The sequence below is a fragment of the Chelonoidis abingdonii genome, chromosome 5 (genome assembly GCF_003597395.2).
Source record: "Chelonoidis abingdonii isolate Lonesome George chromosome 5, CheloAbing_2.0, whole genome shotgun sequence".
NCBI lineage: Eukaryota > Metazoa > Chordata > Testudines > Testudinidae > Chelonoidis > Chelonoidis abingdonii.
The window spans coordinates 18,373,089-18,384,202 of record NC_133773.1 but is presented as its reverse complement, the minus strand read 5'-3'; the positions used below and the strand labels follow the sequence as shown (position 1 = coordinate 18,384,202).

The following is an 11,114-nucleotide window of genomic DNA, read 5'->3' as shown; positions in this document are numbered from 1 at the left end:
GTGATAACAGCTAATTTTGTCCCCATCATTTTGGACGTAAAGTTGGGATTACGTTTTCCAAAGTGTATTACTTTGCATTTATTAACATTGAATTTCATCTGCCATTTTGTTGCCCAATCACCCAGTTTTGTGAGATTCTTTGTAATGCTTCGCAGTCGGCTTTGGACTTGACTATCTTGAGCAATTTTGTATTGTCTCCGAACTTTGCCACCTGACTGTTTATCCCTTTTTCCAGATCATTTCTGAATATGTTGAACAGCACTTGTCCCTGTACAGATCCTTGGGGGGACCTCGCTGTTCACCTCTCTCCATTGTGAAAACTGGCCATTTATTCCTTTTGTTTGCTGTCTTTTAACCTTCCCTCTTGTCCTATGACTGTTTACTTTGCTTAAGAGCCTTTGGTGAGGGACCCTGTTAGAGGATTTCTGAAAGTCCAAGCACACTATATACACTGGATCATCCTTGTCCATTCGTTTGTTGATCCCCTCAAAGAATTCTAAGAAATTGATAAGGCATAATTTCCCTTTACAAAAGTCATGTTGACTCTTCCCTCTTAAATTGTGTTAATCTATGGCTGATAAGTTTTTTTCTTTGCCTCATGCGTCTGACGAAGTGGGTATTCACCCACAAAAGCTTATGCTCCAATACGTCTGTTAGTTTATAAGGTGCCACAGGACTCTTTGTCGTTCTTTGCCTCAGTTTCAACCAATTTGCCTGGCATGGAAGGTAAGCTTACGATCCTGTAGTTGCCAGGATCAGCTATGGAGACTTTTTAAAAAACTCAGTGTTAAGTTAGCTATTCTCCAGTCATCTGGTACAGAGGCTGGTTCAAGCGATAGGTTATATACCACAGTTAGTAGTTCTGCAATTTCATATTTGAGTTCTTTCAGAACTCTTGGGTGAATACCATCTGGTTTGGGTGACATATTGCTGTTTATTTTATCAATTTGTTCCAAAATCTGCTCTAATGACATTTCAGTCTGGGATAGTTCCCCGGACTTGTCACGTGTGAGAATCTCCCTCACATCTTCTGCAATGAAGACCAATGCAAAGAATTCATTTCACTTCTCTGCAATGCCTTGTCTTCCTTGAATGCTCCTTCAATACCTCGATCATCCCATGGCTCCACTGATTGTTCAGCAGGCTTGATGCTTTAAAAAAAAATAGTTAGTTTTTGTGTCTTTCGCTAGTTGCACTTAATTCTTTTTTGGCATGTCTAATTATACTTTACCCTTGACTTGCCAGAGTTCATACACCTTTGTAGTTTTGTCAGTAGGATTTGACTTCCAATTTTTAAAGGGTGCCTTCTTGCCTCTAATCACCTCTTTTACTCTGTTATTTGGCCATGATGGCATTTTTTGGTCGTCATTTTATTTTTTGTTGGATTTTTTTAATTTTATTTAGGGTATACATTTAATTTGAGCCTCTGTTATGGTGTTTTAAAAAAGTTTCCATACAGCTTGCAGGCATTTCATTCTTGTGACTGTTCCTTTAAATTTCCATTTAATTGCCTTCCTCATTTTTCTGTAGTTCTCCTTTTTGAAGCTAAATGCTGCTGTGGTGGGCTTCTTTGGGTTTTTTTCCCCTACAAGGATGTTAAATTTAACTATATTTTGGTCATTATTACTGAGCGGTTCAGCTATATTCACCTCTTGGACCAGGTCTGAAGGCGGCACATTGAAAATGTATCATTTTAAACAAGATTCCCTGCAAGTCCCCCCCAGCACCACCCCTGCCCGTGTCTCTGATTGTTAAATGATAAATTACTTTTTTTTTTGTTGATTTCAGTGTTCTGATTGGTCTGTAGTTCAATGGAGCTCTTCAGCTGCTGAACAATCAAGCCCTCTAACATTGTCTCAGTTCCCCTTGTTAGTTTCAAGACAACAAACCTGCATGCACAACACAATCCCCAGAGTCCAGTTTCCTTAAAGTGGTGTGTAAGGGACCATGGAAGAGTTTGTTACGGCCTAGCTAGGGCTTATCATCTTCTCAAGGACAGGTTATTAGAGGATCCAGCACACCAGTTTACTCCGCTTGTAGCCAGTTAGAACCTCCGAGTGTGGGAAGCCCCTGTGTGTATGGGGAAGTGCAGAAAGCCCCTGGCCGCAGGCCAAGGGGGGCGCCCATGGCTGCTGGAAAGCCCTGAATTGCATAGGCATGAGCTGCTTTGCATGGTATTAGCACGATGCTATAATTGCCGCAGGGTGTACTTTTGCTTTGGACTTCGTTCCCCATCTCAGTGACAGCAACGCTTGGAGTCCTCGTTGCGGGTGTGTCACGTTACCTTCATTAAAGCCAAATAACTCACTGTGTGTGTGGGCCTCATCCTTGCAGAGCTCTCAGGCACGTAACATGGTGATAATATAAATATATATTTTGTTTAGGAACAACGATCTCTGCATTATAAGTTTACAATACTTTTTGAAATAAATACACTAAATTGCAACAGAAAGGTGTGTAATTTTCTAAAACACTAGATTTAAATTATATATCTTATAGCTAGGCCCCTATCAAATTCATGACCCTGAAAAATGCGTCACAGACCCTGAAACCTGGTCTCCCCCCATGATATTTGCTCTTTTGTGTTCTTTTACCCTATACTATACCTAGTGCACTGGGAGACCAGTGTTTCTCAAATTGGGGGTCCTGACCCAAAAAAGAGTTGCAGGGGAGTAGGGATTGCAAGGTTATTGCAAGGGGTATTGTGATTTTGCCAACCTTAATTCTGCTCTGCCTTCAGAGCTGGGCAGCTTGAGAGTGATGGCTGTTGGCTGGGCACCCAGCTCTGAAGGCAGTGCCTCACCAGCAGTAACTCAGAAGCAAGGGTGGCAATACTATGCCATCTGTACTTCTGCACTGCTGCTGGCCATGACTCTGCCTTCAGAGCTGGGATCCAGGCCAGCAGTCGACACTCTCCAGCTGTCCAGCTCTGAAGGCAGTGCCATAGCCAGCAGCAGGGCAGAAGTAAGGGTAGCAGTACCAACCCCTCCTATAACCTTGTGACACCCCTCCCCCCCCCCCCAACTCCTTTTTGGATCAGGACCTTATGGTTACAACCATATGAAATTTCAGATTTAAATATCTGAAATCAGTAAATTTGGAATTTTTAAAATCCTATAACCGTGAAATTGACCAAAATGGACCCTGAATTTGGTAGGGCTCTGCTTGTAGCGGTTGCTGTCTGCTTCGTGCATGTACTCTTGATGCTCCACGTGATAACCTCATGACCCCCCGCAATGTTGTAACCCCCAGTTTGAGTATACCTGTCCTATAGGTTAGTATATCAATGATCTCAACTTATTATCTTATAGGTCAATGTTTTGCCATGCCCCTCTTGTGGTTAGGTATCTGCATGCACCTGTTATGTACGTACATTTGTTGCCATGACACTCTTGTGAGTGGGCTCATGTTCTTGTGGTTAGAATTCACTCTTAAACACTCTATTTTTAACTCCCCAACACTTGAGGTTTTCTGCTCGGCTGTTTGTTTGTTCAAAGACCTCAAGCCTTATGCTGACTGATGAAGTTAATGTCTTACAGGTTACAGACAATACCGGGTTTACAAAGGTGCCAATGGAGCTGTGGCACTGGGCCCACACTGAGAAGGGGCCCCGGCACCTATCTCGAGGCCCTGCACTCCCCTTATCCATGCTCTGCCCCTAGGCCACACGCTCACTCAGCTTCTTTCCCCGGAGGTTCTGCCTGCCACTCACTCCTGTTCACCCCCTCCTACCTTTGCCCCCTGCTTACTCCCTCTCTGCACCCTCCCTCCCCTGTGTAAGTGTTGGGTGGGGCCTCGGGGCGAAGAGGCCAAGCAGGGGTGGGGCATCAGCGTGGAGTGTGGGCAGGGCCTTGGGGGAAGAGGTTGAGTGGGGGTGGAGCGCAGGCCGAGCAGGGGGCAGGGTCACGGTTCAGGCACCAGGGCCCACAGAAGATAAATCCGGCCCTGGATACAGGCCGGTAGGTTTCTTGCATTACTGCTCAATATAAGAAAGGCAGAATACAATGAAGGCAAGGCAGTGAATATAATAAAGGCAAGCTAGCCCTATGAGCTACAACTCTCCTATCAGAGATCTGGTTCCATCTTGGAATCTAAACTTAGTTTTATCACACCTACGGAGTCTTCCTTTTGATCCTATGGCAATTTGTTCTACATGGGACCGTTCTACAAAGACTGCATGTTTAATAGCTATTATATCTGCCAGGATAGTGTCTGAGATGCAGGCACTATTGGCGGAACCTTCATTTGCAATTTTTCACATGAAGAAAGTCTTTTGGAAGCCGCATCCCAAATTTGTGTCAAAAGGAATTTCATTGGAACCAAACTGTTCATTTGCAGCTGTTTTTTTCCAAAGCCTCAAGATACCCAAGGTGAGGGGACACTATGCTCCTGCGATGTGTATAGGGCCCTATTTTTCTGTATTCATAATACCGAACCATGTAGAATTTCTCTTAGACTCTTTTTGTGGCCATCACAAAAAGACTAAATACGTAAACAATTTCTGTACTGAGATTGATCACATTGGATGTCTTGCATAATATCATGATACGAACTGACAACTGTAACTCCTCCAAATAAGAAAAGGACCCAGGCTACTTTGCAAACCTTTCTAAGGAATGTAACAATGGTGGACAGCTGTAAGGTGGCTATGTGGTCATCTGTAGTTATCTTCTCCAGACACTATGCCATTGCATTAGCTTCACAAGCCAATGCAGACTTTGGCAAATCTGTTCTTTGCTCCCTGTTCAAATGGCTCTGAAGTTTCTCAGGCACTGCCTGCAAGGAACCCGCTGGTGAGTAAATTACAGTAGAATGTATATTTGCATTATCACTAGAAGAAGAAAAAATGGTTAGTTACCTGCACAGTAACTGTTGTGTTTTGAGATGTTGTGTACATAAACATCCCCATGACCCGCCCTCTTTACCTTCTACTTTGGAAGTGTTAAGATCTTTCTGGTGAAAGGGAAATGAGAAGGAGACAGGGTAGCCTTACCCATTATGCCCTCTACAATAACTTTCAGCCTGAAGACGTGCAGGGTGCATGCACCACCCCAGTGGTACTGCTGTTGTCAGTCTCCACCTTGAGTGCACTGGGTGCACAAACACCTTCAGTGAAATGCATATGTCCACAATACATCAGTTACTGGAGAGGTAAGTAACCCAGTGCATGCAAGTAGTATAAGGGCCCTACCCTCACTCAAATGTTAGTACCACCGCTTGACCTCTTAAGCCCTGCCCACCTGTTACAGGAAGTCCCACACTTGGAGGGTATTACTTCTGAGGTCAAGCCAGACACATGACAGGAAGCAAGGTGTGGTGTGTGACCCCTCTAAGAACTCTTCCCACCTCCCTCTACCAATCGGGATGGGTTTTGGCTGCAAAGGACCACCCTGAGAGCAGGTTCTTGGGTAGGATGAACTGCCCAGAGGATGGTCATGTGATCCCTCTAAGAACTCCTCCCTCCACCCTCTGCCAATCAGAGTGCAGCACCGTCAGCCCATAAGTCCCAGAGCCAGACAGAAGAGGGCATCTCTTACCAAGAATGCGTGTTTTAGAAATCGTGGAAAGGCTGAGAGGAAACATGGACTCCTTCACCTCTCCGGTGAGAACTTCAGACTTTGTTTTAGCCCTGAGAGCCTTTGACCATCCACAGAGAAAGCACTACATCAGCGACAGTTCCGAGAAGGAGAGAGTGGCCCAGCTGTCGATGGATATGCCATTGATGGATACACCGGAACCCAAACCCAAATCCCAATTGCTTGTGAGACACCCAAAGAGTGTAGTGGTCTCTCGTCACCTACCCCCCTGGAGGAGGAAAGCGAATGCAGCTCGGGGGAGTCACTGGCCGACAAGGTGAATGGAAAAGACGTCGCTCAGGTAAATGAATGATTTAGAAGTAAAGTTAGAGGATTTGTGTGTAATGGGGTTAGGAACTGGGGTTATGTAAATCTAAAAACAAGCAGTGGGAACTTACACTTGTTTGTTTTCTGAAAATCTCTCGACAGCTCGATGATGCCTTTCTGGAAGACCCGGAGGCCCTGGAAAGCATTGCATCAAGCAGCAAAGAGGAACCGGGCCCACCTTGGTTTTGCTCAACGCCGATACAAATTGCTGAAGAGGACTCCGAGGGTGACGTCTATGAGGAGTTTAGGAGGAAGCTTGGCATGGAACTAACTGAGCCAGTGCCACGTCGTGAGCGTAAAAAGGTCATGTGGACTATTGTACATGTTGCTGTTTATGCTGTCCTTAATCCCTTTCTTAGAGAAAAGCTTTTTGAAGATTGTGAAGGCTGTATCATAGATGCGTCAGGCCAGCAGCACTGAGTGACTTGGACTTCAAAGGATATAAACTGCAAGCTCCGGGGCCTGTGTCCTGAGCTGTGTTTGGAAAGCTTATTAAACACTGTTATTGCCATAGGTTATGCTGTGCAATGTCTGTGCCTAGCCCAAGAACATTTAAAGCAAGGGGTAGCCTCGATAAATGCTGTGCAATTCAGTGGAGACCCTGACTGTGTTTTAAAGAAAATGACCAAACCAGAAGATGCCGGCTTACAGCGATATATTCACCGTCTGGTCCACACAAAAAGTTATAGAATCCTGCTTAAGAAAAAGACTATTTGTAAGAAATGTAAAAGGATTAAGTTAGAGAATGGTGAAGGGACAAACATGCGATATAAAATTTGGTAGCTGTAAATAAATAAATTAAAAATCTATTGAAAAGGGCTTTGTGACAATTTGTGTTTCTGTTAGATGGCCTTTAAGAAAGATAAAAGTGTTAATGGAGCATCTTGGTTTGTTTTTAAGGAGCAATGTGTCTTTTAAATTTAAAAAATATATAGTCTGTGAGAACCTAGCTCTTGTGTCTTTGTGTAAAAGAGACACATTTACAGCAAAAAGCTGAAATGTATATTGTAGAATCGTGAAAGAAACATGTTTAAAAAACAAACAAACAAGCCCCAAGACATTCATTGATATCTGCAAGGGGGACCCCACTTAGGAATGGGTACAGTAACATTAAGGGTTGATGTGTATGGTGATTTACTGTTTAATACTGTAAGAAGGCCCTAAAGAAAAATGTATTGTAACTAAAAGGAAAAAAAAGTTAGCCAAAAGCAGCCCAGTTATGCAGATAACTTAATTCCCCCACCCCAGATCACAAAAGGGAATGTTAGGGGAGGGATGCTGAAAGTCCTTAAGTATCTATTAATTCAGAGCTGTGGTGGTTGAATCAACCTGCTAACTACAGACTTTTGAAGTCTGTTTGAAACAAAGAGTTAGGATGGTTTAAAAACCTCAGTTTTTTTGGAAACTGTCTTGAATTGGTGCTGGACTGCAAAAGGAGGTATGTGCGCTGCTTCTAAGTCTGAAAATATATATTATATAATGTCACTGTTTGGCCATGCAGTCCTTGCTAAATAATGGTACCTATCTTTATTGTAGTGTGATCTGTTTAGCGTGGAACCAGTAGCTTTAAGTTGCATTTCAGGACAAGGTAAAAACCATTTTTAACAATACTTGTGCTTAATAGTGTTAAATAAAAAAAATTCAGATATTACACAGGTTGCATAGGGATTTGGGGGTAATACTAACTAACATTTTTACTTGTTTTTTAACCCAAAGGCCAAAACACACCAGGGGGGCAGGGAACAGAACAACCATGTGCCAGCAACGCTTTATCTTGTGATAGAAGGTAACTTTCTGCAATCGGCTTTTAAACGCATGTGGGTTTTGTGGGGGAAAAGACCACCACCCAGCTGATTTTGGATCAGACAGCCTGAGGCACCTTTATTGTTATAACAAGAGTACAAGTATGCACACAGGGAGATACAGCGAAAATCCCATGCAAGGGAGAAGCTGCTCTGTCGCTTACAAATTTTACCAAGCTTATAATGGTTAAAACCGCAAAACGTCATATGGATTACACAAGTTATTTGCCTTTTTTGGTAATTAATATTGCAAATCAGCAGGTTATTTACAGTTTGGGGTATTTTCCAGTTATTGTTTCTTTTGCAATTATACTGACTGTCTTATGACCCCTTGATTGCGAATACATATTGCAAAAGCTATTGGAATATTGCATATATCACACATTCTGGCAGTGATTGAGCTGGTTATTTGATAACCCCACCTTGCAGTTACTGTAAGCAAGCAGTAATTAACTTGCTATATTTTGCTTAAAGCTGGGCTGGCACTCAAGTGACCGTTTGTCCCCCACCGAGTTCCTCTTTTGTTAGTGCTTCATACTTCATTTCTTTATACCTAGTTTTCATTACACCCCAGTTCTTTTTATGCCCTAGTGCTTAATATGCTGATAATTTCATACGCAGTCCTCAGTTTCCAACAAACAAAATGTTTTATTTAACACCTGGTCTGTTAGAGCCCGAAGTCCGAACATAGGGTCTGTAAAAACAATTACAAAGCTTATCTAACTATAAAATAATGGCAAAGCTATATCTAACAAGCCGGGGGGAGGAGGGGAGTGATCCCTTGTTCCCCTCCTAGTTCCTCTCTTGTCAGTGTTCTACACCCTGTTTCTTCATATCTAGTTTCCTCCCCACCCAGTGCCTGGTATACTGATAAACAAGTTTATTTGAGAAGTAAACCCGTGGCTTTCGTTTTACATTATTTAGCTTGTATTAATTTTAGCTAAAGCCTGAGGCCTAGATATATGGTCCTGTGAAACAATAAAGCTAAAAGCATTTAATTGTTACAATATTATATGTTAAAATCACAGAGGCTTATATTAATGTCAGGGTTCTGCAGCAGGGACTGATCTGATTACTATTTCAATCAGGGTCCCGATGCAGTATTCGTCTATATGGACGGAAAGCTACGAATATAAGGAGGGGGGTGGTTATGGTCCCTCACAGTTTATTGAAAGGTATTTTGTTGCAAACTGTTGGTTTGTTATTTTAAACAGCTGCGGGGGAGGGGTGCATCTGAGTTTGTGCAAAACATAGGTGTGGGTTTTTTTAAAAAGTACTTTGGCTTTTTTTTTTAAGTATATGGCTGCAAACTGATGGTATAGTGTGTTTCAAACTAATGTGTTTCTGTGCAAAATGTGTTTTTAAAAGTTTGGTTTTTAAGGTTTATACTCTGCAAAAAAATGTTGCTTTTTTTTTTTAAATTGGGTTGTTTGTCGTCTTAAAAGAGTTGTCTTTAATTTTAAATTGTTAGTGATTCAGGGGCCTAAGCTAGAGGTAAGTGTGAGGTTTTTAAAAGTATTTGGTTGCAAACTGTTGGTTTGCTGTGCTTAAAGCTGCAGGTTTTTGTGAGAGAGAGATGAGGTCTGTGCAAGACATAGATGTGGTTTATTTGTTTTTGTTTTTTTAAAGGATGTGGTTGCAAACTGTTGGGTTGGTTTGTTTCAAACTAACGGTTTTTTACTCTGCAAAAATGTGATGTTTTTAAAATGGGTTGTTTATAGGGGTTTGATGTATTTGGGGAATAATACTAAGGGTATGGCTACACTTGGAATTTCAAAGCGCTTCCGCGGCAGCGCTTTGAAGTGTGAGTGTGGTCGGAGCGGCAGCTCTGGGAGAGAGCTCTCCCAGCGCTGCATGTAAACCACATCCTTTACGGGTGTGGTGTGCAGCGCTGAGTGTAGCCATACCCTAACATTTTTGCTTGTTCTTTAACCCAAAGTCCCAAACACACCTGGGGGGAAACAGAACAACCATGTGCCAGCAACCCTTTATCCTGTGATAGGTTACTTTTTGCAATTGGCTTTTAAATGCATGTGGGTTTATTGAAAGGTATTTTGTTCCAAACTGTTGTTTTTAAACTGCTGGGGTTATATGGCTGCAAACTGATGGTATGGTGTGTCTCAATCTAATAGGGGTTTCTGTGCAAAATGGTACTTTAGAAGTTGGTTTTAAACTGAAAAAAAGAGGTGTTTTTTTTTTAAATGGGGTTGTTTGTCATCTTAAAAGAGTTGGCTTTTATGTTTAAATTGTTAAGTGTGGGTGTTTAAAAAACCATTTTGTTGCAAACTCTTGGTTTGGTGTTTTAAACTGCTGGGGTGTGTGTGTGTGTCTGAGTTTGTGCAAAACGTGTGTGGGTTTTTTAAAAAGTGCATTGCTGGTTTTTAAAAAAAGTTTATGGCTGCAAACTGATGGTATGGTGTGTTTCAAACTAACTGTGTTCTGTGGAAATGTGTTTTAAAATGGATTTCAAAAGTTGGTTTTTAAAGCGGTTTGGTTTTTATTCTGCAAAATGAGATGGGTTTTTAAAATTTTTTTGTGGGCTTTGGGTTTTTTTAAAATGGTAGAAATAAACTCAAAACCTGTGTTTGTTGTACAGCGTGAAATGGATTATTTTGTTTTAAAGCTATGACTTTTTAAATAGAAAAACAGCCTAATGAGTATTTTATTTTTTAAGTTTACAAGACAGTTTCATGTGTTTTATAATAATAATGTTGTCTGCTCCACAGTATGGTCAAAACATGAAAGATCCTTAGACCAGAGGGTAAACAGCCGCAAAAGAAAAAGGAAAGAGACAACTGAAAATGAAAATTCACCAGCATCAACAGCTGATGGAGAGATGAAGCCCAGTAAATATATTTTGCTTATTGGTTTGGTTATTTTATGAGGTTTTGTATTTTAAGTAAATACATAGGCATGGATGAAAAAGATGGTAACGTTAAGTTTTGTAAAATATTTTTTCCCCATAATCAAGCATATGCAACCCAGTCTTTCCTCTCAGCTTTTCCATGACTTCTAAAACACACATTCTTGGTAAGAGATGGCCTCTTTTGTCCGGCGCTGGAACTTATGGGGTGATGGTGCTGCGCTTTGATTGGCAGAGGGTGGTCAGAGGAATTCTAAGAGGGGTCATCCGACCCACTTCCGGATGGGTCACCCCGCCCCTGACTCCCCGGTTGGTCAAATCTCCTCTCGGGGGTGATCCCCAGGGGCTGAAACCACTTCTGGCCAGTAGCTGCTGCTGTCTAGCTGCCCAGCTCTGAAGGCAATCGCATAGCCAGCAGCAGCACAGAAGTAAGGGTGGCAGTGTCAACACCCCATACAATAACCTTGCGCCTCCCCCCCCCCCCAAACTCCTTTTTGGATCAGGACCCTATAGTTACAGTAACATGAAATTTCAGATTTAATATCT

At 42.1% G+C, this 11,114-nt stretch overlaps 1 long non-coding RNA gene across 1 annotated transcript; it reads left to right on the top strand.

Annotated features, from left to right (window-relative positions):
* The first annotated feature begins 3,855 nt into the window (after nt 1–3,855).
* Nucleotides 3,856–10,551, top strand: LOC142046869 (uncharacterized). Its single transcript, XR_012655927.1, has 3 exons — nt 3,856–7,341; nt 7,620–7,689; nt 10,432–10,551. It is a non-coding gene; the product is annotated as an uncharacterized LOC142046869 (long non-coding RNA).
* Nucleotides 10,552–11,114: the final 563 nt, after the last annotated feature.